The 25,184-nt window shown below is 48.1% G+C and overlaps 1 protein-coding gene across 2 annotated transcripts in view; it reads right to left on the bottom strand.

Annotated features, from left to right (window-relative positions):
* The window catches only part of CSMD2 (CUB and Sushi multiple domains 2), a 693,817-nt gene that overhangs the window by 371,906 nt on the left and 296,727 nt on the right, over window positions 1–25,184 (bottom strand). The gene's annotated exons all lie outside the window — the stretch shown is intronic.

Genomic DNA, 25,184 nt, shown 5'->3' with positions numbered 1-25,184 from the left:
ACGCTGGGAAACTGGAGTTTAGGTGGGCCTTAGAGGAATCAGTGTCTGCAGGGATGCCAGAACTGATCCTCCAACAAGTCTTAGATACTATTTGTGGGCTGGGATGAGACCTCAGGGGTGGTCCCCATTCTATTCACTAGGGTGAAGCTTGAGGTTGATTTTACAAAAATAGGTTATCTGACTCTGTCTGAGTACTATAAGCTGAAGAAAACTCTTTTCTCGACATTTTGGTGGGCATCTACCCAGTGAATCTTCTGTGGACGCAAGCATAACCCACAGGGTGGACACGTGTTGCCTTTATGACCACTCAGAACCCATTTCTTTTCCTCCTGCTCACAGCACACCACCTCCGTCCTGATCAAGACTGGATCAGATGGATTCCCCCCGGACACAGTGATTGGCTCACTGGTGGGCACGTGATCCAAGTTGGTCCAATCAGAGCGGATCTCAGGACTTGTCTAAGGAGTCCTAGGGGAGGATGCTGTCCTGGGGGCTGTAGGCAGTCATTTGCCTCATTCTCAGGCCAAAATGTTAGTCCCTTTGGCTTCTTGGACTTTTGAGTGAAGATAAGCCCACATGTTTTAGTTTTTATCTAAGATGGTATGAGTTAGGTTTTCTGCCACTTAAAATGAGTCAAGACTGGTCCTTTGATACAAATGGGATCGCGCTGTGTCTGCTTTAACTATATTTTCCAGGCGACAACACACTGTGGGCAATGTTTCCTACCAATCTGAATTGATACGGGATGTTTTGAAATGGTCTTTGACTTCAAAGAGACTAAGAAAAAATGCAAAACTGCTTCTTTTGTCACCAGGTTCTGCATGCAACAGACTTCCCTAATTCCACCTCTAACCCTTATTCCACGAGGGATTTGTATCTTTGTAACCTGTTGTTGTTTAAACTTTTACTCAGGGAACAAAAGTAAAAATACATATTTTGGAATAGTCTTTTCAAACTGGGTCATTTCTCACCCTTTGGGGGTAAGAAGTAACATGGTGGAGCGACTTAGAAATTCAGGGTCTGGAATCAGGCCGAATTATTTATGAAGGGCTCGCCTGGGCCAGACACTGTGCTGGGGACCAGGAGGCCCAATGCAGTCTACTGTTAAGTTCCTGCCTTCATGGGAGGGCTGGACACAGGAGAGAAGAGACTGCACAAACAGCTGAGGTTGGCAGGACTGAGGACCACTACCAAGCAAGTGCTAAAGTCTGCCCAGAGGAAGCAGCTTTCTCCTCCTCAGCAAACTTGTACTCAGGCTGGCAAATTCTCCTATCCCCCTTCCCATTCCCTAAGCTGCTGTTCCAACTTGGCTCTGCTCCCCCTCCAGCCCAGCCTCCAATCTCTCAGGAGACACCCTCATTTTCTGCTTCATTGGCAAAGTTGAGACTGTCAGTTTTCTTTTTTCTCAACTTGAAGTCCACAGCCATTGTTCCTCCTGGTCTTAAGCCTCATAGCAAGAACCTTCTTGCTCGCCTCTTCCCCTCCCTCCCTTGGCCCTTGCTCCTCACTGTAAAGATGCTGACTCTCTAGCCTCTAGCTTTAGTGTCCTGACACAAGTGGTTTTGATCACTGGCAGGACCTTGGGCAAGTAAGTTCTCCTCCTCTCGTCTCAGATTTCTCATCTGTGCAAAGGGGATGGTGCCTGTCTTGCAGGTGGTTTTAGTGATTAAATGACGTAATGCATGCAAAAGCATTTGGCATGGTCCTGAGCACACAATAGGTTCTGTGGTGGATCCTCTAGAGTGGCTACTCCTCCATGATTCCCCTCTCCTGGAATTCATACTCTGGTGTGACCCCTTCCCATTAAATGTGGGCAGAACCTGCGACTTGCCTTTAACCAACAGAACCAGGGCAGAGGCCATGGGATGTGACTTCTGCGATTGTGCCATGGTATGTAAAATTCTATCCTGCAGGTTGATTTGCTCTAAAGATCCTCCTAGTTGGCTTGATGAAGTAACTGGCCAAGCTGGGAAAGCCCATGTGGCAACAGGCTCTGGGGAATCTCTAGGAACTGAAGGTGCCACAGACCAGCAGCCAGCAAAAAAAATCAAGATTCAAGAAACTACTACAGCAAACTCATGAACAGAGAAGTGTGTCCTTCCCCAGGTGAGCCTCCAGAGGAGAACTCAGCCCTGGCTGACACCTCAAGAACTTGCTTGGCCTTGTGTGATGTCAAGCAGTGGACCCAGCTAAGCTATTAGGAGAGTCCGACCCACAGAAATGATGACAAAATAAATGTGGGTTGTTTTAAGGCAACAAGTTTGCGGTAATTGGCTATAGGGCAGTAGATAACTAACACAGTACTCATTAATGAGAGCCTCCTTGCATTCTAAAAGGAACCATCTTTAACCTGCTTTCTCCTTCCAGCCTCCACCCTACTTGTTTAATTTCTTTTCCTTTGTTCCCAAACTCTTGAACAGGGAGGAGGGCCCCCCGGGCTAATTAGATCCTAATTTGCACCACTCTGCCATGGTTCCAGTTAGGCTGTCTCGTTTCCAGCCTGGTTTGTGGCCTCTTGGTGGGCAGTGGCTGTGCAGCTCACCACGGTCTTCTCTGGGAAGAGGGCCCCCGCAGAGCTGGGCCCCAGCCCTCATGCCGCCCTCTTCTGCTTTCCTGTGTGATTAATTACGTGAATGAGGGTGGCCAAGTCAGAGTTTTGACAACGGCTTGCAGTACTCCTGCTGAAAACTAACTCTATTAACATTCCTCTATGAAAAAGCCGGCAGGAGGGTGTGAATCTGCTGGCTTCTAATGACTGGAATGGAATGACAGTGTAGGGAGGGAGGGTAGAGGGGGAGAAGCAGGGGGAGCCTGCGTCTAAGATACGGGGGAGAGGAAAAGCAGGCGGAAAGCCTGTGGGGTGCTCGCATTCCCCTCAGACCCTCGCAACGGGGCTCAGTTGCCCCTGCCCTCTGCCCTCAGGAAGAAGGAGACCAAATCTTTGGGCCTATGGCTGTCTGGATGCCTGAATCACTCCACTCTGAACCTTCTCTCCCAGAGCATTTCCGTTCATTTATTCAGCAAATATTCACATACATCTTATGCCAGCGACATACCAGGAGCTATTCTAGTGCTAGGGAGGCAGCAGCATCCCTGATCTCTCATAAATATGTAAACAAGTCAACAAATAAACACAACAGGTCATTTTTTTGAGAGTGTCAAGTGCTCTGAAGAAAATAACCCAGGATAATGAGATAAATCATGACAAGCGGGGTTGCGGGCACTTTAAATGGGTGTTCAGAGAAGATGACATCTGGGTTTGAGAGAGGAGATATATATATAAATATATATATATATATATATATTTATATATATACACACACACACACGATTATGGCCGATTCGTGTTGCTGCCCAGCAGAAACCAATAAAACAATGTAAAGCAATTATCTTCTAATTAAAAATTTAAAAAATAAAGGACAAGAAGGAGCCAGGCTTGCCAGGATCTCAGGGAAGAGCTATTCAAGGTGAAGGACAGCAAGTGCAAAGGTCCTGAGGCAGGAATGGGCTTGGCATATTGGACAGAAGTGAGGCTAGAATGACTAGAGGGGTGAGTGAATGGGCAGATGCGGTTGGAGAGGGACAGGCCTTGGCAAGGAGTCTATGGTGAAACCTCAGTGCAAAGAGGAGTCAAAGAGGCTTTCCTGCTTCCACTCCACTTCTGGCTAGGTCATTCTGGAGTCTCCCAAATTCCACTGTGGGGATGCTGGTCCCTCCAAGGTCTGCAAGAGGAGGAGGCAAGGCCAGCACATGCCAAATGCATGGCACTCCTCCCTTTTGTGAAGTGAAAGTCACTCAGTCGTGTCCAACTCTTTGCAACCCCATGGACTATACAGTCTGTGGAATTCTCCAGGCCAGAACACTGGAGTGGGTAGCCGTTCCCTTCAGAAGCCTCCACCTGCTCCTCCTGGGAGATTTGTCAGCTAAAAACCAAATGTGGAAGCTATGAAACTTCTCTCCTATGATTCATTTCCCCAGAGATGGGAGGAAGGGCAGACGAGGATGGCAAAACATCCTAGGGGAACACTGCTTCCTAGGGCTCAGATTTTCAGGTGGTGCAGCTCCCACTAGACCAGTGGTTCTCAGCTTTGAGCCTTCATCAGAATCACCTCAGACCTCATTCAGACACAGAATGCTGGGTCCCACCCCTAAAATTTGAGTCAATTTTTCTGGGAGTGGGGCCTAACGTGCATTTCTGTAAGTTCCCAGATAATAGGATGCTGCTGGTCCCAGGATCATGGAGTTCTTTTCTCTTGTGCAGCCCTGGCATTTATGCTGATGAGGAGGCAACACTGATCTGCCAAGTGAGTCTTAGAGGAAGGGCTGACCTGCTCTCCTCTCTTTTCCCCCACCTCCCTGTCCTACCCCTTCAACCCTGGCTGCAAAGTTTCCTCAGGTCTCCTCTCCAACGGGTTCATCAGTAATAAAGCTGAGAAGCTAATCCTCATCTGTCTGTCTTCTTCATCTGCCAACTGATTCTGAACTTGAAAAGAATATATGTGGGCCTAGATGTGTACACAAATGTGTGGGCTTCTCTGGTGGTGCAGTGGTAAAGAATCCACCTGCAATGCAGGAGCTGCAGGAGACATGAATTTGATCCCTGGGTCGGGAAGACCCCCTGGAGGAGGCCATGGCAATCCATTCCAGTATGCTTTTTTAGAGAATTCCATGGGCACAGGAGCCTGGCAGGCTACAGTCCATAGGGTGGCAAAGAGTCAGACATGACTAAAGTGACTTAGCATGCATACACACACACACACACACACACATATACATACAAATAGATTGGGCTCCCCTCAAACCACAACAGAGAAGTTGATCCCAGTTGCAAACAATGATCGATTAGCACCTGGGCCACACAGACGTATTGGGATCTTAGCGTTAACTTCAGTCTTCACTAAAGCATCAGCTGTTTGGGGAACAAAAGGTCCAGTTTCTGGGCCTATAAGACTGAGGATCAAGTCCGTGGCCAGGGTGAGGTCATCAGAGTGAAGTCACAAAGCACTGGCACCCTTCTGTCCTGTCCTGCACCTCTAGTCACAAACCCACAATCACAAACCCACAAACAACATCTGCACCTCTAGTCACAAACCCACAAACAATCACAAACCCACAAACAATCACAAACAACCACAAACCCACAAACAACACCTGCATCTCTAATCACAAACCCACAAACAATATCTAGAGAATAAATGATGTCTGGGACATCACTGTAAACGAAGCCTGGTATGTGACAAGTGCCCAATGGATGGGGTTGCCTGCCCTGGTCTCTAGTGAATGGTTTAAAGAAGGAGAGAACAAAATACAAAAAAGCAGTTCAGGCAAGAGAAAGAGTTTGGCTAAAGGCCAAAAGGGGTCATGTGATCCTGAAAACTGGCCTTGGCCTCTGGGGTGGATCAGCAGTGACGCAGTGAGCGCTCTCGTGCGGCCATCCGCTTATAAGAGTTGCCTTGTAACAGCCCCCGTCCTCTGCTGCCCTCTCCAGTGCCCCCGCTGCTCCGCCGGCTGGGCGGGAGTGGAGGGCGGGGTGTGGCGGCGGTTGGGCATCACGACGGGAGGCTGACGTGGCATAATCAGGCCACTGCTGCCTTGTTAGTGGCACCGTCGCCCACATTCAGCTCCTGAAATGGTTCCCAGCGAGCCCTGCCTCCTCGCATTCACACCCTTGTGTGATTCCTCCCTTTGAGTGTGGGCTGGACCTAGAGAGTCCCTTCTAATGAACAGAACGGGTCAAAAGGGACAGGACGCCGCTCCTCAGAAGCGACTAGGCAATAAAAGATTCTCCTGGTCTCTCCTCTCTCTCTCTCTCACTTACTCAAGCAACTGACATGCTGAAAGCCACCCTGTAGAGAGGTCCACATGGCAAGGAATTCAGGGATGCTTCTGGCCAGCGCCCAGCAAGGAACTGAGGCCCTCAATCAACCAACCTGCAAGGACCTGAATCCTGCCAGTAACTGAGTAAGCTTGGAAGTAGATCACTCCCCAGCCACCATGGATACCTTTATTGCAACTTTACGATTGGCCCAGCTAAGCTGTTACCAGGGTCCTGACCCATAGAAATTAAGATAATGCATGTTGTTTTATGGCACTAAGGTTTGGAGTAAATTGTTACAAACTGAAATAGATAATGAACACAGATTTTACTATCAAGAGAGAAGCAGTGTCATGAAAAATATCTCAGAAAGTGAGATGGCTTTGGAACCAGATGGTGGGCAGAGGCTGGGAGTATTCTGAGGAGCTTATTAGAGAAACCAGAACTTTAAGGATGCTGCTGGGAAAGGGTCAAAGGAAGGGAGGAACATCTTACTGGAAGCTGGAGGAAGGGGACCTCACTGTTATGCAGTGAGGGAAATCTTGGCAACAATGTCATCTGTAGGGATATGGAAGGGCACGTGCCTGATCAACTTTGTGATCTGGCTAAAGAGATATCCAAGCAAAGGGTTGAAGGTACTAGCTGGTTTCTCCTTGCTGCTTATGGAAACAGTGGCAGATTTTTTTTTCTCGGGCTCCAAAATCACTGTGGATGGTTACTACAGTCATGAAATTAAAAAATGTTTGTTCCTTGGAAGAAAAGCTATGGCAAAGCTAGACAGCGTATCAGAAAGCAGAGACATCACTTTGCCAACAAACGTCTAGTCAAAGTTATGGCTTTTCCAGGAGTTGTGTATGGATGTGAGAGTTGGACCGTAAAGAAAGCTGAGCACTAAAGAATTAATGTTTTCAAACTGTGGTTCTGGAGAAGATGCTTGGACAGAAAGGAGATCAAATCAGTCAATCCTAAAGGGAATCAACCCTGAACACTCATTGGAAGGACTGATGCTGAAGATCTAATACTTCGGCCACCTGATGTGAAGAGCCGACTCATTGAAAAAGACCCTGATGCTGGGAAAGATTGAGGGCAAGAGGAGAAGGGGTGACAGAAGATGAGATGGTTGGGTGGAATCACCAACTCCGTTGGGACATGAGTTTGAGCAAACTCCAGGAGACAGTGAAGGACAGGGAAGCCTGGTGTGCTGCAGTCCATGGGGTTGCAAAGAATCAGACATGACTAAGTGACTGAACAACAGCAATGTGAGAAGAGAGATAAAACGAGGGAAAGGTGGTGGGGAAGCAGCCAGATTTGATAGTTTGGAAAGCTCTCAGCCTCCCAAGACAGCAAAGGATGCTAAAATTAAGAGCTGGCTTTGAGCACTGTCAAGAAAAGGTGGTCTGGAGATAAAGCCAAGGGTGTGACTGTGCGACCCGTGGCTAAGACCTCAGGAAGATCAAAGGATTGCAGTGTTTTTCAGCCTCACAAAGGCCCTTTAAAGAGAGGAGGGTGGGCTTTACAGATTCTCAAGATCAAACAGTAGGGCCTCTGGGGAGCGTGTGAGCATTGTCCCTTGGCCATCAAATGGACGCCCAAGGTAGAGAACTTCAGTTCAAAGAAACTTGCGGTTGTGGTTTTTGTTGTAATAGAGTGAATCTCAATGAAATTTACAGAAGACCCACGAAGTTTTGGAGAACACTGTTATCAGAAGTATCACTGTCAGATTGGAACAGAAAGGACAGAGAGTGTACAAAATAAAAAGAGGTCATTGGGCTCCCCAAATTCTCAGCAGGAAGCAGGCTGAAGAAAAGTAAGCTTCAAACATACATTTCCTTTCATGAAGAAAACAGAAGGACGACTCAGAGGGAGAAACCAAGAGCTCCAAAGGTACAGCTGAATATTCTCAGATTTTAAAACTAATCAAGAAACTTCCAATATGTTCATTGGTGGATTTCAGAATTGTTATGGGCCAGGGACTTTTCTCAGCCTCACTTTCCCCACTTTTGAGTAAGAATGTCTGAACCCATTGCCCTGTGCTTGTTCCACCTCTGTGTGTCCTGTGTGTGGGGACAGAGAACTTGTTCACCTGGTTTTGCAAAGCTATAGCTCCAGAGTAACAGTATTCTAGGACCTGTACTTAAGGAACTACACCAAGTCCATCCATACCTGAACTTGATTTACATGGTGCAATTCTGGACATTGAGCCAATGCTTTCATGGGATGAGGCTTTTGGGGGGCCTTGGGAAGGATTAACAGCATGTTACATGTGGAAAGGCCATGAAATCCTTGCAGGATGGGGGCAGCTTGCGGCAGGAAGCTTTCAGATCAGTTCAGTTGCTCAGTGTCAGACTCTTTGCGACCCCATGAATTGCAGCACGCCAGGCCTCCCTGTCCATCACCATCTCCCGGAGTTCACTCAAACTCATGTCCATCGAGTCGGTGACACCATCCAGCCATCTCATCCTCTGTCATCCCCTTTTCCTCCTGCCCCCAATCCCTCCCAGCATCAGAGTCTTTTCCAATGAGTCAACTCTTCGCATGAGGTGGCCAAAGTATTGGAGTTTCAGCTTTAGCATCAGACCTTCCAAAGAACACCCAGGACTGATCTCCTTTAGAATGGACTGGTTGGATCTCCTTGCTGTCCAAGGGACTCTCAAGAGTCTTCTCCAACACCACAGTTCAAAAGCATCAATTCTTCGGTGCTCGGCTTTGCTCACAGTCCAACTCTTACATCCATACATGACCATTGGAAAAAACCATAGCCTTGACTAGATGGACCTTTGTTGGCAAAGTAATGTCTCTGCTTTTTAATATGCTATCCAGGTTGGTCATAACTTTCCTTCCAAGGAGTAAGCATCTTTTAATTTCATGGCTGCAAACACCATCTGCAGTGACTTTGGAGCCCCCCCAAAATAAAGTCTGACACTGTTTCCCCATCTATCTGTCATGAAGTGATGGGACCAGATGCCATGATCTTCGTTTTCTGAATGTTGAGCTTTGAGCCAACTTTTTCACTCTCCTCTTTCACTTTCATCAAGAGGCTTTTTAGTTCCTCTTCACTTTCTGCCGTAAGAGTGGTGTCATCTGCATATCTGAGGTTATTGATATTTCTCCCGGCAATCTTAATTCCAGCTTGTGCTTCTTCCAGCCCAGCATTTCTCATGATGTACTCTGCATATAAGTTAAATAAGCAGGGTGACAATATACAGCCTTGACATACTCCTTTTCCTATTTGGAACCAGTCTGTTGTTCCATGTCCAGTTCTTTAGAAATGACTAGATGATTTTTGTCTCCTGGCATTCACACCCTTGTATAACCCTCTGTCCTTATGTCTATGTAGATTTCAGAGAAGACGGGGCTGGTCAATGAGAGGTACAGGTACACACCAGTTCTGTCCAAAGGAGGAGCTCAGTGCTTCTGATAAATAGAATACAGCAAAAGTGATGGGCCGCTGATTCTGAGATTAGGTTATAAACGACCATGACCTCTCTCTTTCTCTGTCTCGGACTCACTCTGATGAAGGCAACAGCTGTGTTGAAAGCTGCTCTATGGGAAGGACCTAAGGCACTCTTTGGTCAACAGCACTGAGGACATCAAAATCCTTCAAACCACCCCGATAATAAGCTTGGAGCAAATCTTTTCCCCCAGCAGAGCTCTGAGATGATCATCACCCAGGAAGGCTCCTAGATGGCATTGTTGTGAGAATCTGGCTGAACCACACCCAGGTTCCTACCACACAGACCAGGTGAGATAAGAAACATGGGTTCAAGCTGTAAGCTTTGGGGTAATTTGTTACACAGGAAAGAGATATTTAGTACCCCCACCCCAAGGTCCTGTGCTACAACACTTCCTCCAGAAACACTCTCACTCTCCTCAGGACCTTTGCACATGCTGCTCCAGGCTGAACTCCTCCTTCCTACCTTCGGGGTCTGGTAAATTTTCACTTGTCAGACAAGACTCAGCTCAAGCGTCCCTTCCTCCGGGAAGCCCTCTTGGACCCTTTCACCCACTCGGTGCTCCCATATCACATCCTCATCTCATTCATATCACATCTAGTGTTTGTCTCAACTTGTGCAGGAGAGCAGGGGCCTTGCCTTATTCAGCCTAGTGCCCTTAAAAATCTCATAGTGCTTCACATGCAGTAAAATAATAATACAAAGCTGTTATTTATGTACCTGTGCCATGCCTGGTAGTGTTTGAGGTCATTTACATGTAATGTGTGAGTGTGTGCTCAGTCACTTCAGTCATGTCCAACTCATTGTGACCCCATGGACTGTAGCCCGCCAGGTTCCTCTGTCCATGGGATTCTCCAGGCAAGAATACTGGAATGGGTAGCTGTTCCCTTCTCCAGGGAATCTTTCTGACCCTGGGACTGAACCCAGGTCTCCTGTGTCTCCTGCATTGCCGGCCAATTCTTTACCCACTGAGCCGCTTGGAAAACCCTTACATGTAACAATCTTACTTAATAATAAACTCAATCAGGCAGAAACTTTAAACATCCCCATTTTGTAGATGAGGAACTGAGGCTCTAGGTGAGGTGCTCAGTGCCGGAAAATGAGCAATGGAATCCTGAAAGGTTCCTCCTTCCCGGGCCTGCTGTGAGTCACCTCTTCTTTTTGGAGCTGGACCCACAGCAGACTTGGGCCAGGAGGTCTCCTGAGACAACACCCTGTGCTTGACTGGTTACATCATTTGGCATTTCCAGAGAAACACCAGGATCTTTCCCTCGGTGCCTCCTCGGAAGGGCTTGGCTCTCACCCAGAGAATTTGTTGGGCACCAGAAATCACACCTCCAGCTCTCTGCTCACAGCTGCGTCTCTGGCCCACAGGCAGAATGAGTGTGTTCCTCCCCTCACACCCTGTCATTATGAACCATGTAAATTCCTCAATACTCGTGTTGAAATGAACAGATGCGGCTCTGTATTTTTAATGCATTATCTGCAATTAGCGGCAGTGGGCATGAAAGAACTCTGTGGTCCCTGGGGCTGCCCCTGGCGGATGCAGCTGTGAGTACATTTGCGCTGAAGGATCCGGCCCGGCTCCTCTGGCCCACACACCTCTGGTGAGTGGGCGAGGGAGCCTCCATTTGCATGGCGTCTGCCCGGCCAGGAAGCAGAAGGGGCTGCTGATGACTGGCGACTCCACTGCCAACCTGGCCCCTCGCATCCCTCCTAGGCTGTCTAAATACCCTGAGAGGAGGTCCTCCACCCAGATGTTAAGGGTGATGAAAGTTTTCACAGGACTGGGGTCTGTGAGAAGGGGTCTGTGCAAAGAGGGTGTGCTGCAGTGCCCGGAACAAACCTAAGGGGCTGTCTGCAGATTTCCGTGAAGACAGGGCTGGTCGATGAGATGTACGGGTGCACACCAGTTCTGTCCAAAGGAGGAGGACATTTTGGGTCATAAATATAATGCTAATACGGAGGAGGGCGTGGCAACTCACTCCAGTATTCTTGCCTGGAGAATCCCCATGGACAGAGGGGCCTGGTGGGCTGCAGTCCATGGGGTCACAAAGAGTTGGACATGACTGGCGACTAAGCACAGCACAGCACAGCATACTATGGTCTTAGCACTCTCCAGGCATCATCAGAAGGCAGTGTCAATTCCTCACCCCTCCACTGCCCCCAACCACAAAGCACAGCTGAAGACCACCAGGGGTCCACCCGTAGTTGAACGAAGTTGGGATTATTGGCTCTTGGCCATGAGGGAGAATGCACAGCCCTGGGAACTGTCAGGCATCTCAGTGGCTAAGTGGAGGGCTTTTCTGGTGGCTCAGATGGTAAAGAATCCGCTTGCAATGCAAGAGACCAGGGTTCGATTCTTGCAGCGGGAAGATTCCCTGGAGGGGGGCATGGCAACCCACTCCAGTATTCTTGCCTGGAGAATCCCATGGACAGAGGAGCCTGGGGTTGCAAAGAACTCACTGGAGGAGTTAGGCTTTTTGTTAGGTGATATGGGGGAGGGTTCAAAGCAGTGGAGCTTTGCTGTGGACTGGTTGCTAACAGGAACTGAATATACTTCTATGATTGGGTACTTAATTTTATCTAGAAGGTGGGAGGCATGAAGCAAGACTAAAGTTGTAACTGGTAAATAAGCAGCTGTTGAGAGTTCCCTGGTGGTCCAGTGGTTAAGAATCCGCCTTGTAATGCACGGAATGCAGTATCCATCCCTCATCAGGGAACTAGAATCCTACATACTACAGGGGAACTAGGTCCTTACACTGGAACTACTGAGCCCATGCCACAACTAGAGAGACCTCACACTGCAACAAAAGATCCCACATGATGCTGTGAACACCAGACGCAGCCAAATAAATAAATAAACTATTTTTTTTACAAAAGAAGCAGCTGTCACTCGTGTTAGCCAAGATGCAAAGGGAGGGGGAGGTGGGGTCATTGCTGTCTTTTGGTGATATCCTCATTTGTGTCTGAGTTCAGATGTGATTATGAAGCGGCCTTGTTTTTGTCTTGCTCCATTGCGGTCACGGAGCTCTAACAAGAGGATGCCAAAGTCTAGGTGTGGGGGGGGCCAGCCCAGCTACCACCACTCAGTCCGTCTCTGGCCCTCAGGGGGCTGCTATTGTGGCAGCTTTCAGAAACAGAGAAATGCAAACTCAGAGAGCTGCCAAAGCTGAGGAGTGGAGCTGTGAGTCCACCATCACCGGAACTGGAGTAGATGCCGAGGGATTCGGAGGACAGGGGTGGAACGGGTAAGATTACGGAAGCCAGGCTGACCACGAAGGGGACTGGCCATGACGGTGAATCAGAGAGAACACAGGATTTGGAGTGAGAGCTCTCCACTTGAGAAATCTGTCCCTGCCACTTACTAGCTACTCGGCCTTGGGCAATTCACTGAACATCTTAGATTCAATTTCTTCTTTTGCATAATGGGGATACAGAAATCTGTTTCCCACAATTATTGTGAGAAAAAAATGAACAGACTCAGTATAAGGCACCTATGCAACTTCCAGAAACAGGAGAGTCCCTCTGAGCACTTCCTGTCTGCCACCCACTGTTCTGGGTATCTCACGTGTACCGACTCATCTAATACAGCAACCCCTCGAGGCAGATTCTATTATTAGAGTCCCTGGTCTGCAGGAGAGACGATGGAGGCACAGAGAGGTTAAGCAACTTCTCCAAGGTCACACAGCTGTCCAGGAGCAGAACTCAGGCAAGCTGGCTCCAGCACCTTCACCCTCTGCCTCCTCGTGGCTGCTAGGTCACTGTTCCTCCCATTTCCTAGGGCTTCCCTGGTGGCTCAGATGGTAAAGAATTTGCCTGCAGTGCAGGAGACCTGGGTTCAATTCCTGGGTCAGGAAGATCCTCTGGAGAAGGGAATGGCAACCCACTCCAGTGTTCTTGCCTGAAGAATCCCATGGACAGAGGAGCCGAGGAGGCTACAGTGCATGGGATTGCCAAGAGTCGGACACGACTAAGCGAATAAAACACACACCCCTTTCCTGCTTCAAGGACTTCAACCTCAACAGGTCTAGTCACATTTCGACGGTGACTGCATGCTCTGGAACTCCCCGGGTCCTAGACTTTTGCTTGTGGAAGGGTCCAAGCTGCTTTCTTGGCTCTGGTTTGGAGAGCACTTGTTTCCTTTTAGAAGGTCAAAACACTCTCAGCATGACAGATGATATAGATTCAGGTCGCTGCAGTGGATAGATCAAATAAAACATAGTATTGCCTTGTTGGTATTTCTGTACCTTTCAGTAAGTCTTGAAGGCAGAGAAATGAGTAAAAACGGAAAGGGCTGGAGGTGGGGTGGGAGGAACGACTCAGTGCTGCAGCCAAAGCCCTCCTGTGCCAAGGCTGATGGGTGGCAGAGGCTGCCTGAGAGGAAAAGGGTCAGAAGTGACCATGTGGTCCCCTTCCACACCACAGCAGCAGGAAGCTCTTCAGTGGCCACAGCATCACGGACCAAGGCCGAGTCAGCGCTGGTTAATTCTCACTGCTTGAGTAGGTATAGAGGTTGTGTGTTGGTTCTAGGAGACTGGGGCCGAGGACTCCTGGACCCAGGGGTGCCAGTAACCAAGGTCCTTCCTGCCACTGACCCCCCTCCAGGCAGTGTTCCGCCACCACTTGGGGGAGATGAAGTCCTAGAACTCCCATCAGCATTCCTTCTGCAGTTTCATGCAACCCCAGATCATAGTCATCAACCTTCTTGAGGCTCATCTGTTCTTAATTATATCTCTCAATCCCAAGGCATTACAACTGTGTGAATTGGGGAAATTTAGCTGCTTAGAGGATTCACAATAATGACAGTAATCTCTGGTATTTACAGAGCTTCCTTTTGTAGACTTTGAGAGCCAGACAGACAACACTGTAGTGGTGAAGACACCCTGAAATTGCTCTCAAGTTCTCTTCGCAGAGTGCTAAGCCCTCACTTGGTCTTATTTTACTTTGCTCAAGGAGGGACATGAGAATAGTAGTTTTCTCCATCACTTCCTGAAGGAGACCAAAGAGAAGATGGGAAGGTGGACCCCATGGAGAAGATGCGCCTCAGGTTGCACGCTCAGCCTGCGCCCTCTTCTCCTGCCCACCTTGGGAGGGGTGGGCTCCTTCCTGCAGTTATGTTGTTCCAGTTGAGCACCTCTTTCCTTGGTAGCAGCTGACTGGACCAAGAGCTAACCTTGACTAAGGAGCGGAGCCAACCAGATTCCCCTTTTCTTTTTGTGGGGTTGGGGAAAAGAATTCACCTGCCATGCAGGAGATGTAGGAGATGGGGGTTTAATCCCTGGGTTGGGAAGATCCCCTGGAGGAGGAAATGACAACCCACCTCAGTATTCTTGCCTGAAAAATCCCATGGACAGAGGAGTCTGCTGGGTTACAGTTCAAAGGGTTGAAAAGAGCTGGACAGGACTGAGCAACTGGGAATACAAACACAGCTTAATTCCAAAGAATTTCTACCTGTAATTCTGGAAGTCACATAAATTTAAATTATATATAATTCATTTATGTGTGTGTACATAGATGAATTTCTGAAAAAATTTTTAGTGCTAATTCAAGACAAGAGATGTAGAAACTGGGAGTCAGTCAGTTGGTTCCTAAAGCGAGAAGGTCAGGCAGACTCAGGGAGTGGAGTGACCATCAGGGACTGTGTGCCGACTCACAGAGAGAAGGGGAGGAGACCGTGAGACCGGAGAGGACTGCTCTCCAGCACTGTGTCCCATGTATTTATGCAACAAGCCCTCTGGATTCCTAAGCCAGGAGCCGCCCCCATGAGGCCGTTACTGCACGAAGGGGAGGCACTGGAAACCACCCGAGACTCCTGCACTGCTTCTCTGACGCTCATGCCTTCCCTTCAGCTTCAGCAGAAGACGGGGCCAGGTCCTGTGGGTACATTAGATGGAGCAGCCACACTTCTTCCCTAGTGGGGACACCACAGGGGGGTGGGGGCCAGATCAGGGTCCATCCCAGAGACCCCTGCTGATCCTTATCAGAAACCAACATGGGCCTCCCCGGAGTGCTGGGGTGTGGGGCACAGCTGACCCTGACCTCCACAGCTTGACAGAGAAGGATACGAGAAGTCCCTGCAAAGAAGCCATTGTCATGACACAGCACAGCCATCTGGTCCCCTCATTGATCTGACAGCAGCAGCAGGGGCAGAAGGAAGTACACACGGAGGCCCCAGGAGCACAATCCTATGGAGAGGGGCATTGATTTGTGTACCCGCCTGATGACTGGCCAGACTCTCGGTGTTTAAAAGACATTCACGCAAGGTCAGGGCTGGAAAGGCACCTTAGGGAGGCCCCCAGAACAGTCCAGAATTGTCACAAATGGGAAAAGCAAGCCCCAAAGACACTACTGAGACGTGACCTTTCCACTTCAATCAAGAGAGTCCAAATAGTTTCCATTGTTTATTGGGCAGTTTTGTGGGCAAAGGGGGATATTGTTTTGCTTTGTAGCCCTATGTAGTCTTCCAGAGGGAGAAAAGCAAAGAGAATATATATTTATGTGGAGTCTATAGGACTGAATCATAAGCACTTAGACTAAAAAACAGCAAAAAACAAACAGCAAAAAAAGCACAGTTACTACCAAGGTAAACAATGGGTGGTCACTAATGCAGAAGCCCCATCCCATCACTCACCCCTACTCCAAAGGACATGGACAAGCAAACCTGAGATTTATCCCGGCTGGAGGTTCTGAGTATGTGGAACAGAGGCCCCTGTGACACCAGGATTTGCCCAGCCTTTGCTCAGCCACAGAGTCAGTTTCAACCTGCCCCGCCCCAGGGCCAGTGAGTCTCTAGAAGAAATCCATCCTGAGCTCCTGTCCTCAAGTCAGGTGGATTCTGGAAATAGCCTGCTGCCCTCCCGCATACCACCCCACCACCCCCAACCCAAGATGTCACGGGCTCTGTGGGACTCAGCCCCCGGGGCCTCTCCAGACTTCATATTTAACTATACAACTGACTTGTGGGCCGGCTGCCCAACTGGTCTGCGCTAGTCTCTGGTTCCCACTCCTACTCTCTCGTAGTTCTGGCACGTCTAGGGTTTGGCCCCATTCTCCTGAGGGTTGGGATTCATCCTTCCCTTCTCCACTCACCCACAAGCGCTCCTGACCTGAGTCACACAAGCACCTGCTCCACGTGTCCACCCCTCTCTCTCATAATTTGCCTTTCTAAAGCTTCAGGCCCAGGTGAGGGTTGAATTTGCCTTTTTCCCTTGATTGTCAACTCTGGAGGAGGAAACGGCAACCCACTCCACTATTCTTGCCTGAAAAACCCCATGGACAGAGGAGCCTGGCAGGCCACAGTCCAAGGGGTTGCAAAGAGTCAGACACGACTGATGGGCTAAGCTCACACGCACTTGGTTGTCAGGATGGATAATCCATCTGTTTTCAAGTCCGGCTATAAGTGGCATCATCACAGCTATGAATGCTGGCTCTCAAGTGAAAAGAGCTGAATCCTGTTCACACTACTAACCAACTTGGGTAAGTTATCAGACTCCATTCCCTCACCTGTGTAAAGTGGATGTTAAAACCTATTCCACACGACTGGTACAGAGTAAATAAGAGCGTAAATGAAATAATGGATAGAAAGAACTTAGCACAGTTTAATATACATACTACTAGCATGTAACGTTCATTGAGAGCTTAGATAAGTTAAATTCCAGGCAAAGTGCTTTACAAGCATTACCTTAGTTAATTTGCACAGTAATTTGGGAAATAGGTTTCCCCAAAATTTTAAATGAGAGATCTAAGCCTTGAGTAAATTTCCCAAGGTCAACAGTTGGGTAGTGGCTGAGCAAGCACCAGTTGTGATCTTGAGGAGACCAAAGATTATGATTTATCTCACTTAATGTTCTAGTACAATGCCTAGTGGGCTTCCCAGGTGGCTCAGTGGTAAAGAATCCACCTGTAGCAGGATACAGGATGCTTGGGGCTGGTGCACTGGGATGACCCAGAGGGATGGTATGGGGAGGGAGGCGGGAGGGGGGTTCAGGATGGAGAACACGTGTACACCCGTGGCAGATTCATGTTGATGTATGGCAAAACCAATACAATATTGTAAAGTAATTAGCCTCCAATTAAAATAAATAAATTAAAAAAAAAAAAAAAGAATCCACCTGCAGTGCAGGAGACAAGGGTTTGATCCTGGGTTGGGAAGATTCCCTGGAGAAGGAAATGGCAACCCACTCCAGTATTCCTGTCTGGGAAATCCTGTGGACAGGGGACCCTGGAGGGCTATGGTTCATGGGATCACAAAAGACTTAGCAACTACACAACAACAACAACAACACCTAGTATGTGGTGGTGATGTGGTGGTTTAGTTGCTAAGTTGTGTCTGGCTCTTTGCAGCCCCGTGAAGAATAGCCTGCCAGCCTCCTCTGTTCATGGGATTTTCCAGGGCAAGCTACTGGAGTGGGTTGCCATTTCCTTCTCCAGGGGATCTTCCCCACCCAGGGATCGAACCTGGGTCTCCTGCATTGCAGGCAGATTCTTTACCAACGAAGCCACCAGGGAAGCCTGCCTAGTATACAGTAGGCACTTAAAAAATGTGTGTTGACTTAATGCATGGCTCCCAAGTCAGTGCTCCTTTGCACAACTGGGTTGAGAACTCATCTTTATCAACTTATTTTTTCTGTTTCTGTCTTTTTTATTTTTGCAATGGGGGACAGAAACCTATTCATTTGTTTTAATACATTCAAACCTTCTATCTGAATGGACACATAATTTCCATACCACCTACTCTTTAATCAGAGAGTACTCACAGATTCAGCACTTTGGACAGAGCTAGGATTTTTTAGCTAATGTGCAGTCAGGATTGTATTTGCATTTAAAAAATATTTACAGTAAGTGTGTGACCCACATATGAGAAAATACTGCATTCCCCACTTCTTGCTCAGTGGTTCTGGCTTCTTCTTCCTTTTCACAGTCTATCAGATGAGAAAAGATTGCCATAAAGATTTTATGAGTCCAAGAGAAACATTACTCAAACAGGATTTATTTCAAAGGCATCATTCTGAAACCGTGGCATGTTGTCTAAAACAGAATCAAAGCTCATTTTGGTGGGATTTTTATACTCAAATGAAGTCCAAATGTTGCAGAAGATCCTCTTAATGCCTACCAACTGAGCAACTTCTTCAATTTGGTTCAATTCAGCAGACAATTTATAGAGTATGTATGTGCAGCATCTCTGGGCCCACACTTGAAACCAGTGATAAGAGACAAGAATACGATCTTTGCCCATTTGCACTCAGATAAGGAGAAAGGTAATTATGGGATTGGTACTTTCAGACCTTCACACTCTGGGACAAAAACATTTTTGTGATACCCAGTATGTGTCAGGCACTCTGGTGAACACTGCAAGGGAAACAAGGCACAGTTTCTACGCTCAGGGACCTACTGTCTGCCTGGGGAGACATACATACCCCGAGGCAGCGCACTGTGCAGTGAGATAAGGGTTATGCTGGAAATAGCTGTAAGAGCTTGCCAGCAGGGAGCTTGCTCTAGAATCGTGTGAGATGTCCACTGTTCTTTGTCTAGTTGACAAACCCCTATTTGTTCTTCAAGAAGCCAAATCAAATGTCTTCTCCTCTGAATGCCTTCCTCACTCTTCAAGAAAGAATTGGCCTTCCCTCCTTGGGGTTCCCACAAAATCTTGAATAAAGAGAAAGTGGGGGTGACGGACGCTGTATAAGTATTAAAAAAATACACTCACACATTTCTGCAGGAGTAGAGAGCAGGAAATAATTAACTGTCAAGGAAGGGGTGGAGATACTTGAATTGATTCTTGAAAGGTATGGAGAAGGTCATTACAGATGGAGAACGCAGGAAGGCGTGACAGGATGCATGGTTACGATGTATTTATAGAATGGCAAGTAGCTGGAGTGGCTGAAGCAAGGCACGGGGGAATGGTGTGGGGAGCCGGTGACAATGCGGAGAGGTGGCAGGAGATGAAGCTACTGCATTAAGGATGCGGTCAGATTATGAAAATCCTCTGGTAAGAAGTTCGCTCCTCATCCTGCAGGTGGTAGGAGCTATCAAAAGGCATTTTAACTTCTATTGATTTTTCTGCACCCAGGAAGTAATATGTGCTTGTTATAAAACTTAAAGAGAACACAAAAGAACATAAAAAATGCATTAGCATCCCATCCTAAGCACATAGTGTTAATATTTTTTCCTGTCTTCTTTTTTTAATGAGTACTATGTATATATGTGGAGAAGGTGATGGCACCCCACTCCAGTACTCTTGCGTGGAAAATCCCATGGGCAGAGGAGCCTGGTGGGCTGCAGTCCATGGTGTTGCGAAGAGTTGGATACGACTGAGCGACTTCACTTTCACTTTTCACTTTCATGCATTGGAGAAGGAAATGGCAACCCACTTGTGTTCTTGCCTGGAGAATCCCAGGGACGGGGGAGCCTGGTGGGCTGCCGTCTATGGGGTCACACAGAATCGGACACGACTGAAGCGACTTAGCAGCAGCAGCAGCATATATATCTGTATGTAAAATTTTTAGTTCATACCATATATATTTAGTTTTGTAGGTTGACTTTTTCACTTCATATCATATTAAGGGATTTTCCCATTTCCGTGAACATCCTTTGAAGTTAACTGTTCCATGGTTTATCAGCCACATGTACCACAGTTTATGGAACCATTAATTCTGGACATACACAGTTTCCTTTCCCCAATTGTAATAAATGTTATTGCAAGGAACATCCTTGTGGATCCCATTTAACAAACACCTCTTGCTATTTCCTCAAGATAAATTCCTAAAAGTGGCACACACTCTTTACATTTTAATCACTATATACTGTCAAACTATCTTCCCAAAAGGTTGTGCCAATTTATAAAACCACCAACAAGGCATGAGGCTCAAAGAGGTTGCATGACTTGCCTAAGATTAAACAGCTGGGGAATGGAGGGCTGGAAGTCAAATGTGGGCACTGGTATCCACAGGGCTATGACAGAACTTTGGTGGGAGATGGGGAATGGGGTGGCCAGAAGTAACTGAGTCTGGAGCACTGAAGCTAACTTGGGTGAAGATGGATGGTCTAATGAGACAACTTCAAAAGGCAGGCTGTTCGGTGGACAACACTTGCCATTTCATACTCTGTATAAAGCTGCCAAGGTCACGACTCTTCCCATTTGAGAGTGTTCAGAACAAAGAGAAATGAAACACATCTCCCTTTCTCTTGACTGCTATTTCTTTGTAGACTCAGCCCTTGGCTGGATTTAGTGATCGTGGCACGTGTGAAAACTTGCCTGGTCACCTGAAGTGTGATTCCAGGAGGATTCCTCATTCATGCCCTGAGTTCACTGAACAAGTCCATGCTAGGTATATCCTTCCATCAACCATAACGAAGTCAGAGGCATCCATCTCGCTGGGGACACAGTATATCTTCTCAGTTGTCGCATAACTAAGAAGTGGCTAGATGAGGGATAAAAGAATCAAGGTCCTGGCTCTTTCAATCCACGTACCTTGATCTCCTAGCTGACTTCTTTCCCGACTCCCTCCCATTCTTTCCCTTCATGGCCACAAATGCAATAACGTAATTCTAGGCAGAACATGAGGACCAAACTCAGAGTCATCTCATCAAAGCACCGTAGGTTAGACATTACAGGCTTGCAAGGGATTCAGAGCTGCAACGGCAGCTGACTCCATCAATCCCCACTAGGACAGCTCCAGCTAATGTTTGTCCAGTATCCACTTAACTCCAAGAGTCCTCTTGCAGGAAGCTGTCCTCAGCTAACTACTAGATCTTACGCAGAGTGAAGCAACTACCCGCTGTTTCAGTTTCTGTCAATGATCTAAACTTTCTTCCATATGACGGACACTGAATTATCTGAAACCAGGTGCCATTTTCCCCACCGTAGGTGAGGTGCTGAATCGTAAGAGTTTTAGGCTTTGGAGTCAGACAGACCTGGGGCTCCACCTCTGACTCTAGTAAGCAGCTGTTCTTTGGGAAAATTGCTGAACACCTCTGATGGTGAACATCATCTTAGTCTCAAATTATTTCCTGGACCAAAAATGATGATGATCACTGGGACTTAATAAATAAAATGTCAATAGTATGGCAAGTGGTGGGTGGTTGATAGGTGTTGAGTCCCCTCACAACTGTCTCTTTCGAAGCCAGTATTTCTCAAAGGCATTCTCTGACCTGTTGCATCGAGACGGCCGAGGGTGGGTATTTAAAATGTAGATGTCTCGGTCATAGCCCTAATCTATGAGTCATTCAGTGAGAGTGCAGCCTGGAAATGTATTTTTTAGTTCAGAGCAGTATCCATATGCCAAGAAGTTGGAAGGATTAAAACCTAGGGGAACTCTCCAAAGTTGCCCAGGGGTGCAAATTCAGAGGCCCGTCTGTCTGACCCCTGGGTAAGATGCTCCACTGAGGACACGTGCCTCCCAACTGGGAATCGAGACCTCGTTTTCAGGGAGTCTTACTCTTGCTCAGTCTCAGAGAGAGGCCTTCCTCCCTCTGTATTCTGGAACTTGGAATGTGGAAGTGACAGGGGACTGGTAAAGATGTTGCCATGTGTAGATAAGGAGTTTAAACTATTGTCAGTCCATTCAGTTGCTCAGTCTTGTCCGACTCTTTGCGACCCCATGGACTGCAGCATGCCAGGCTTCCCTGTCCTTCACCAACAACCAGAGCTTGCTCAAACTCATGTTTATTGAGTTGGTGATGCCATCCAACCATCAACTATTGTGATAATCTTCATATTACCAGAGGGAGAGGATCAGCCCTTGGGAAGAGGAGAAGCAGGGCAGGGGCCCAGGGGCCAGCCAAGCAGATTGATACCGAGGGCGCACTCCAGGCCAGCAGGGGAGCTCGAGGACCTCTGTGACCACAGCAGACACACAGTGGATGATAGAGTGCCCTGTCCTTTCCCAGACATGCTACATATCCTAGCAACCAACTCCAGACCCGCCCTCCAGTGGAGAGCCCCAAGCGAGTCCTCACACCTGTAACAGTTCATGTATTTATCCTCACATGCCTGCTCATCAGGCTTCCCAGGTGGCTCTGTGGTAAAGAATCTGCATGCCAATGCAGGAGACACAGGAGATATGGGTTCGATCCCTGGGTCGGGAAGATCCCCTGGAGGAGGGCAGGACCACCCACTCCAGTATTCTTGCCTGGAGAATCCCATGACCAGAGGAGCCTGGCGGGCTACAGTTCTTGGGGTCCCAGAGTCCGTCATGACTGAGCACCCACACACATGCACCACTCATCATCTCGCTCCACTCTCTTCCTGCTGCTTCCCTGGTGCAGGTTCTCTACACTGTGCCCAGTTTTGGGCTGATGACTCCCTGAAGTCTATTTACAACCCACATCCCTCCTGCAAACTTCAGATCCTTACACCCATCTACCTTCAATGCCCTGTAGGCATCTGAACCTTAGCATGCCAGCACTTCCTTTGCCACCTCCTGTCATCCACTAGCCATGCAAAGTAAGACTGGGGGCCACCTCTTCTCCTCCTCTGTCCCTCAGGTTCACTGGATCACTAAGCAAGTGATGCTGTGTGTACCATCCTCCAAACTACAATCCACCCCTCCACTCAGTTTCTACTGTTACCATCTATGTTCATTCGGATCTCACCATGGGCTACTGCACCTCCAATGGGCAGCTCGAGTCTGGGCCTGCATCCATGCCTGCATCCTTCTCTCCATCCATGTCTGCATCCTTCCTTCCATCCTGCTCTCCAGCAGCAACCAGAGTGATCTTTCAAAAATGCAATGCTGATCGTGTCATTCGCCTACTGTGAACCCTTCAGTGTCTCCCTATTGTCCCCAGAATACCATACAAATAATCTGGCTTCCACCTACCTCTTTAGGCTCATCCTCTCTCCATTTTTCCATATCCTTCAGCTACATTTCCAGGCACGGAACCTGGGAACTCCCGCCTCCTTCCAGAGCTCCTAGGCTGACCTGTCCTCCCTGAAGACCAGGCTTCTGATTACCTGCTCTGCCCTTTCTTTGCAGTCACTGCCCTCAGTCCACCTCTCTGTTCGGCTCAGCACACACAGGAGAGATGGGGAGAGAAGAACAGCTATTATAATTATTATCAAAACCTGTGAGCTCTTCCTATGCAGCACTGTGGATACAGTGAATGCTTGACACGCAATTTCTCATTGTAATCCTCACCATATGCCGAAGGGACAGAGACACACGAGGAACCAGAGGCTCAGAGAGGTTAAGTAACTTGCCCAAGGCTGTGCCTCAGTGCAAGTGGTGCAGATGATCCTTCAGCCCCGGGCGTCTGACTTCTGAGCCATATCAGAAAACAGCATCAGAGGACACAGCTCAGATCTATTTCCAATGGTCTGTGCGGAAAAATTTACCCTGCCTGAACAGAGACCCCTTAAGATATACTATCCTTGAAAACCTAAGTGCTTAGCCTGGCTTACAGAGGAGGCCGTGTTATCTACCACAAGATGATTAGGGCAACAATGAACTTAAATCCCAGCCACTGCTGGAGAATATCTGCTTCTGAATTCAATTTGGTTCAATTCGATCCAATTTAATTCAGTGCAGTTATCGAGTGCTCACTATTCACCCAGTAAGGGCTGGCTACGGAAGGCTCAGAGAGAAAGGCAGAGGTTTTATTTAGTTATGGGAAATCATAACTACTTGAGGCATGGGGCATTACATGAGGACAGGGGAGCTGGGGTGTTGGAAGCAGGGTTGAATGTAGAGAAGATTCTACCAGTTTAGTCTAATAGGAAGTCTCAGGCATAATACATATGAAAGAAATTGGGATTAATGAGTGCTTGAGGGCAAGACTCCAGTGACGGAGAACCTGGCTCTATTACTTCCTAGCGGAGTCACCTAGGGCAGCTTATTTAGCTTTCTGAGCCTCAGTTTCCTTGTCTGTAAGAGGGGAATGAAAATAATACCTGTCTCATAGATGGAAAGGGTTAAGAGAGATGACTCATATCAAGTGCTTCTTAGCACAGCACCAGGTGCCTGGAAAGAGTGTAAAAAGTGTTAGCCCATACAATTCTTGTTCTGGGCTAGATATCTTGAAACAAATCATAATTATAATTCCAATGCCTGGCCTAGTCCCTGATACATAATAATGGCTCTTAAATAAGCAGACGCATGAATGGAATGCACATCTCAGGAGTGCGAGGCAGCTGGAAGGGCCCTGGATGCTATGCTCAGAGTTGGAACTATACTTTGTAGGGAACAGTAACCCCTGAAGGTTTGCAGCAGGGAGATGGTGCGGCCAGACAGGACCACACTGGCCAGAAGAGAGGGTGGATGGGAGGAGGGGAGATACTGGTGACTGGTGGGAGGCCACCTCAGCGTTCCAGGTGTGAGAGCACCTGAGTGAGGTGGGGATCTTGGTATTGCACTGAAAGGGACAGACTGGAAAGACATTTGGGAGGTAGACCTGGAAGGACTTGGCCACCATGAGATGTCCGCGGGTGACAGCTGCCCTGCTGCTGAGCGGGCTCATTGCATGAAAGAGATGATCCGGTTAGCAACTCGAGGAGAAGCAAAGTCCTCCCTGGAAGCCCCTGGCCACTGTTCCCACTGGGAATGCTGGCCTTGTTGCCCTTTCTCATCTGCAGGATCATGAGGGGCCCATTCACAGAGTGGGCATGGTGGGCAGTCCACAGGAAGTCCTCTTACAAAAGAGGCCTGGGATTTCCGGTGGGGGCCAGAGGCCTGCAGCAGGAAAGGACTGCCCTCTTGGCAGATGGGAAGGGGCAGAAGTCACTCTAATTGCAGCCCGTTTGGCAGGGGATGTCTCCAAAGCTGGTAAGGAAAAGAAAACCTCTCAAAATAGTCCAAAGAAAAGGAAAAGCACGCTGTCATGTTTATAGCTACTTTGTGCAAGCACCATCACCTATTTCTTCTCATGCACCCTTTAGTGCGGCTGCAGAAAGGATTAGCTGCCTATTTTACAGGGAG

This window comes from Bubalus bubalis, chromosome 6 (genome assembly GCF_019923935.1).
Source record: "Bubalus bubalis isolate 160015118507 breed Murrah chromosome 6, NDDB_SH_1, whole genome shotgun sequence".
Taxonomy (NCBI): Eukaryota; Metazoa; Chordata; class Mammalia; order Artiodactyla; family Bovidae; genus Bubalus; species Bubalus bubalis.
Note: the sequence above shows the minus strand (reverse complement) of the source record. Positions and strands in the feature narration are given on the sequence as shown.